The sequence below is a fragment of the Callospermophilus lateralis genome, unplaced genomic scaffold (genome assembly GCF_048772815.1).
Source record: "Callospermophilus lateralis isolate mCalLat2 unplaced genomic scaffold, mCalLat2.hap1 Scaffold_1036, whole genome shotgun sequence".
Taxonomy (NCBI): Eukaryota; Metazoa; Chordata; class Mammalia; order Rodentia; family Sciuridae; genus Callospermophilus; species Callospermophilus lateralis.
The window spans coordinates 12014-18835 of record NW_027510552.1 but is presented as its reverse complement, the minus strand read 5'-3'; the positions used below and the strand labels follow the sequence as shown (position 1 = coordinate 18835).

The 6822-nt window shown below is 34.9% G+C and overlaps 1 pseudogene; it reads right to left on the bottom strand.

Annotated features, from left to right (window-relative positions):
• Window positions 1-2306: 2306 nt before the first annotated feature.
• LOC143388071 (ras association domain-containing protein 9-like) lies at window positions 2307-4163 on the bottom strand (annotated as a pseudogene).
• Between the last annotated feature and the right edge of the window lie 2659 nt (window positions 4164-6822).

The window sequence follows — 6822 nt, the reverse complement described above, 5'->3', positions numbered from 1 at the left end:
CTGTATTTTAACATTTCTTTTTGTAATTAGAAATTCACCATGGTAACTAATTAATGGTTTAACATATAGTGATCAAAAGCACTAACATATTTACATAACTAAAGATCAAATCAAAATTCTAAAGTGAATTGAAAAATCAATATTTCTGCCTTTTACTAAGAGTTTTAAAGATTGTTTACTGTAAAATATAGAACAATTGACCTTTAGAATGCATCACTGTACTTACCAATATAAAAGCAGAAGTTAATTCTGTTTTTGAAATGAAATTATTTTTCCTGTTTTATTTCTTTTCAGAACCTCTTCTGAATTCAAGTAACTAGTGAGATTACATAAGGAGATAGGCAGTATTCCTTTATTTTCTCACTAAACACAAGAGTAATCCAAAGGGATTACTTTCACTGTAAGAAAACAATTTTACAATGGGCTTATCACTTATAGTGATCTGAATTTAATCCCTAGCAGTGAACAATGAATATGTCAATAGCTTAACCTTTTGTTTAATGATTTAATAGCTATTAGACAGGTAAAGTTTCCTTTCAAAGGTGATTTATTTGATTATTTCTTTTTTTAAAAAGCCCATGTTAGCATTATTACTTAGTGTTTATCACAATTTCCATGGAACCTAAATTCCTATCTTGTCAACCAACTTCAAATACAAGAAATGATAACAGATGTTCCTGAAAATTGTAACACTATGGAAATTCTAAATAATTTCTCAAAGTTGGGTGGAAAACTGAGGGAGGAAGGAATGAAAGAACAAGAAAAGAAAATTTCAGTGATAGAATTGTTAAAAATCAAATTCTTTCAAATTTAAAAGTGGGAACAAAAGGAAAGAATACTGAGTTAAAACCTGCACTATCCTATGAATAAAAGGGAAGAAATGGGAAACAATGGGAATCTTAACCAAGTATCCACAAATTAGAACTACGTGAAATAACATTTCTACTTACATACCCTGACATGTAGGGCAAGTGTCAGCTAATAAAATAAAATAAACTGCAGAAGGACTCAGTTAATAGTACAAAAAATGATAAAACTGTTTTGCATATGATTACCTCCCATGTTCACTGTCAGGGAGGAAGGGAGCAATCTAATCAGGAAAGGAGGAAAGAAAGGCAGGTAGCAGGCAGAGGAGAAGTGAGGAAGGAAAGAAGGACAGGAGGGAGAAAATATATCTCTAATTAAAATCAGGCAACCAAATGTAGCCTGGCACTATAATGACTGTCGGTCAAGATAGAACCTAAAAAATCCATTCAATTCACAGATTTTTACTAGAATGCTTGGGATGGTGCTAGTGCTTTTTTAAATACCTAGCTTCTTTTAAGCACCTTAGATAAAGTACTACAAAAGACAGTTTCGGTGATAGTATACCAAAATAAGTCTTTTTATCACGTGAGTTTCCCTCTTTATGTTCAGAGACAAATGCTAATAATTTGGGTATACAGAACACTATTTTATCCATTTGAGGAACACTGAATTTTATCACTTCAACTTTATTGCTTCAACTTAGGTAAACAGAGAATAAAGAAACAATACTTTGACTCTTTGATTTCTTCTCTGACACGTACATCACTCAAAGAATGAACACGTACAAAACATTGGTTTTATTATTTATAAGACCTAGATTACCAGACAGCAAAAGCCAATGTATAACTCGTAATATAAGTTTCTTTAGAAAAGTCGTTGTTTGTATGCAGTGTTTGGACTGGCCTCATCTAGAGCCACTCTGATCCTCTGCCATGACTTACACATGTCCCAAGAGCCACCTGTTGCATAGGGTTAAATAGATAGAAGGGTAGAGGAAATGGCAGACATGATATGATGTAAAATCTAAATATTAAAAGAACTAAAATTGGAATGAATGCAGTTACAACATAATAGCTATTATATAATTCACAGTTTTAAACATTCTAACTATAAATTGTTGAAAAAGATATTACAACACATTTTAATTCTAATTCTCCATGCGTACAGTTTCAATGTTTTGTGTAATGTTGAGAATTGTTTTAACATTTATGTAATTCATTTTCTATAGAAGCTATAGGAGGTTATCAAATAATTCCCATTAAATAAGCTAGATCTGCTGCATTCCTAATAAATAGTTCACTGCTTGAACCTATGATAATTAAAGGTACATTGGAAATCTTTTACCAAAAACAAAACAAAACAAATCTCACTAGTTTGTATTAATGACTGAATACCTTAACATGATTTATTCATTTTTAGTAATTTATACTTAAAATAGTTTCTTCCTAAATTCCACAAACATGAACAGTATTAAAGCAGGTCAGAAAGAACCATTTGAATTATGTAGACAGCAGCAACACATCTCCTACAGTTGTTTCTGAGTCCTGACTGTGGTTGGAGCTGATGCCAGTGTCCAAGTCTGTGTCATTTGTATACGCTTTAAATGCCCTTTGAGTAAAGGGAGGAGCCTCCCCACTGCTGCTGGCAACCTTGGATTCCTTCCCTCTGTTTTCCTTTAACTGGCAGCCATCTTTGTTGCTAATGTGAAGCAAATTGAGTTCCTTGGCTAGGAGTTCATATTCTTTTGCTTTCATCTGAAGCAGTGAGTCACTGTATTTAATCTCTTTCTGAATGCCACTCAAATGAGAGTGGATTTTCAAACCAGCTTTCATGCTTTTCTCCAAATCACCCTTAACATTTTCTAAATTATGGCTTTCCAGTTCACTAGCAGCTGCCCCTTCTGTGTCTTCACCTATTTCGATGCAAACATTTTTTACCTCCTTTTCTATTTCTGCAGAGAGCTTATCAATGAGCACTCTGTAATATTTCAGTCGTTCTTCCAGCTGTACAATTCCATCCCTTTCACTCAGGTCTTCCAGAATCTGGTTTTCCTCACACGGTGAGTCCAGCTGTTGCTCGACTTCACTGAAACTGGGCATGAGATATGCATCCTGGACATAATTTTCCCCATCATTTTCTACCTGATCAAGGTGGAACTTAGCTTCACACTTTTCAATTTCCAGATCCAGCTCTTTCATTCTCTGTACTTGCTGGTGAATAGTATGATCCTGGGAGATAATCAGATGAACTAATGTCTCCATATTTTCTCGGTCATGAGAAACTATGTCCTGCTTAATTTTTAGCCAGTTTCTGAAAAGTTTTTCTGACTATTCTTTTTTATTTGTCTGGTGGCAATGTCTTCATGTAATATGCTGGGCTGAGCCCCCACAGTTTCTCTGTGTTTTGCACTAATTTTGTTTCAGCTGTCCTCCACAAAGGAACGGGAAGAAAAGCATCAGCTTTAACCAAAACAAATTGCATATTAGTCTGCTCATCTCCCCATGCTTTCCAGAGCTTCAGGATTCTGGTTAGTGGAGGAAGAGCCTTTTCTGAGCCTCTCCACTTCTCTATGATGCAGTAGTCACTGGGCTTCCCCAGCAGAAATTGTTTATCGCCAAATGCTGTCTCATGTTCCTCCAGCAGAGCCTGGATGACATCAGCAGAGGTGGTGCATTTAGTTAATCCACAGACAATCTTCTCTTCTTGGCACACCCAAACCACAATTTCCTTCTCTTCTGAATCCATGTCTTTAGTTGAAGATCTGAAAGGAAAACAAAGTACCTTATATTTCTGTCATCACGTGTGTAAACTCACAAAGACAATCTAACATTAATACCCTTTCTAGATTTTGCACTTAATGAGAGATGCACTTTGAGGTCATGACTACATAAAAATCAGAAGACTTAATCCCAGAAAAGAAGAACAACAAGAAGAAGGGGGTGTGGGTTGGCAGTGGGGCAGGAAGGAAAAGGGGGAAGGGAGGAGGAGGAAGAACATCACCAACAAACTGTGGAAAGTATCTTCATTTTTTTTAATGTCCTAATGGGTCATGGAAAGAGCAAATTATCAGGAAAGACAACTGAAGCTATGTTTATTTGTCTTTAGAAGTTAACCACAGTATATCCACAGTCAGATTTGTTAGAGTTAAGGCAGTAATTGGAGAGGAGATGAATAAGAGGAAATAAAATGAGCCCACTTTTGCTGAAGACTAAAAACTGAAGAAGGATCACAAAAACAGGAAAGAAGGAGATGATACTAGATGATATTGGATCATAAAATCAATAACAGTCCAATATTGAAACCAATCATTCTTTCATTCAGGAAGTGTTTATTATATGCCATTACCTGCCAGACATGTCTGCAGATACTAAATATATAGTAATACACAGAGGACAAGAGCACAGACATGGATATGTAACTAATATAGTATCAGATAGTGGTAAATGCTATGAAGAAAATTGACCAGGATGAAGGGATAGAAAATGTCTTGGAAGAACAAGAGCTCTACTTAGAGAGCTTAGGAGAAACTCCTCTATGGAGGTGACATTTAATTAGGAACATAATGGAATTAATCAGAAACCTAAGGGAAGAATTCCAGGAAGAGACCACAGAAATAAGTGCATCCAGTTTTAATGGGAAGCCCGAAAAGTAGGACCATGACCTTGTGTATACTTTTCATGTATCTGGTTTTTGCTTGTTGAATGAACTATTTAAAAAAAGAAAAATAGAGGGAGGAAGGCTAAGTTGGAAGCTTATTGAAGCAGTCTAGGAGAAAGATAATGGTATCTTGGAGCAGAATTTTAGCAATACACATAGTAGGAAGGGGTCAGAGTTGGAACCTACATATACATATTGTTTTGATAGTACTTTCTCTTATAAAAACTGGGAGAGGATGCATTAGTCTATTTTCTATTATCACAACAGAATACCTGAGGCAACCTACTTTATCAAAACAAACAAACAAAAAAACAGAAGAGGTTATTTTGGAGGTGTTTTGGAGGTGCAAGGTCTAGACTCTGTATCTGATTATGGTCTTGTTGACAGACTCGGGAGATGGCACAGAACCTCACATGGCAAGAGATGGCAAGCTTGCACATGTATGTGTATTCTCTCTCTCTCTCTTTTCTTATAAAGCCACTAAAATAAAATCATGGTAACTTGACCACAATGACTTTATTTAATCCTAATTACTTTCCAATGACTCATCTCTGGCATCATGAATGGAATCAGCTTCCACTTTCTTAATACAATTAGCACATGGCATTGAGATTAACCTACTGCCTGAAGTTTTGGGGGACAAACCATATTCAAGTGACAATGCTGAGGAGAAAAATAGTTTTCTACAGGGAAAAACAGTTTCCTTTAGTAAGAGAAGCAAGGAAGTGCCATGATTTCTAAGCCATTCTTATTGGAGAATTTTCAAGATCGTATTTCCCATCTGATTATGTCTTTTGTAATGGGTTTTGCTAAGAAACAACAGAGATGAAATAAATTATACTCCAATATGATTTATGCTGACATAAGATGTTTTGAGTAGAAACTGTCTTCTTGTAAAAGTTAAGTCAAACTCATTTATTGCTTTATTTACATAATACCCTTAAAGCATATGACTCCTTGAAGCACACACTGAAGATGATTTTCTTAGTTTCTAGAATTTTTTTACCACTGAGAATTTATATTTTAGTAGCAATAGTGACTGATCCTATGTTATCACATTTATTTTAAATGAGCTAATTATTATACCTACTCCTGAGGTGAAAAAAAAAAGTGACTACTAAAGGGGAAAGAATAAATCAACAACACCAAGAAATATAAAAGATGAGTTCTAGCTCCTAATGAAGAGCATCCAGGAAAACGTAACCACTTTATCAGTGGTTACTCACAATCCACACTGAGTTGTTAATGTTCTCTTACACAATGTTTTGCATTCAATGACTCAGAATGTGATGATAATCTATTTTGAAGTAAGTGTGATATTGGGACAATGTTTGTAATTCTTCATTTAATAATTCTTAACAGTAAAAAAAATGAGGTTAAATTATTTTTTATGTTCTGAAAATAGTACAATAGTGAAGCCAGATATAAAGTTAGGTAGTCAGTGTAGTTAGGTAAATAAGATCTAAAATGGAGGCCATGCTGACAATGATTCTGAGAAAAGCAGGACAACTCACGGAATGTTAATGAAGTCCCAGAAAGGCCCTAGGCCAAAGTCCACCCCAAAGAAATGTTAATGGAACCCAGGAAACAGCCCCCAACATATTTGGAGATAGCCCATCCCAAGAAGTGATAATGAAGTCCTTCCTGCCCAGATTACTTGTTTGGCCCACCTGTGTCCCACCCCATGGGCCTTCCAACCTACATTCCATCACCAAAACTATAAAAAGGGGAGACAACCGCACTTCCACGGATTCCACCTCTTGGGTCCCCTTCTTCCTCCTGGAGAAGTCTTTTCTGCTGTCCTTTAATAAACTTCTAATTTCTACTCTGACCTTGCCTCGGCGTGCTTCTTTGGTGTTATTCTTCAACACTGGGGAAGCAAGGACTCATCACCGGTCAACAGCGGTAATAATAATACAAAAACATTACATTAAAATGTTCTAAACAAAAATAAACATGTTTTCAAAGGAACTGATACCAACTACTCTCTGTATTATGGCTACATTGCATAAATTAGCTCTAAGTAAATCCTCACTTTGATATATTAGAATCATTGTATGCAATATTCAAAATTACTATAAATTGTTCTTTACCATTTAATTAGGCATAAACTTATTTGGATGATTTGAAAAGCAGTACTCAAACTCTGTATTTACTGTATGTTAAATTCAAACTAATTTCATATGAACTTTTAAAAAATAGTAAAATTAAATTAAAAATCAAAATTAAATATCAACCTTAGATAATAATGCTATTAGCTGTTTAAACAAAAGACATCTTTATGCTATTTTTTAGTGCTTAGGGATAAACTCTTAAAAAAATTCCTATTAAAATATACATCATTGAAATTTTCACTAT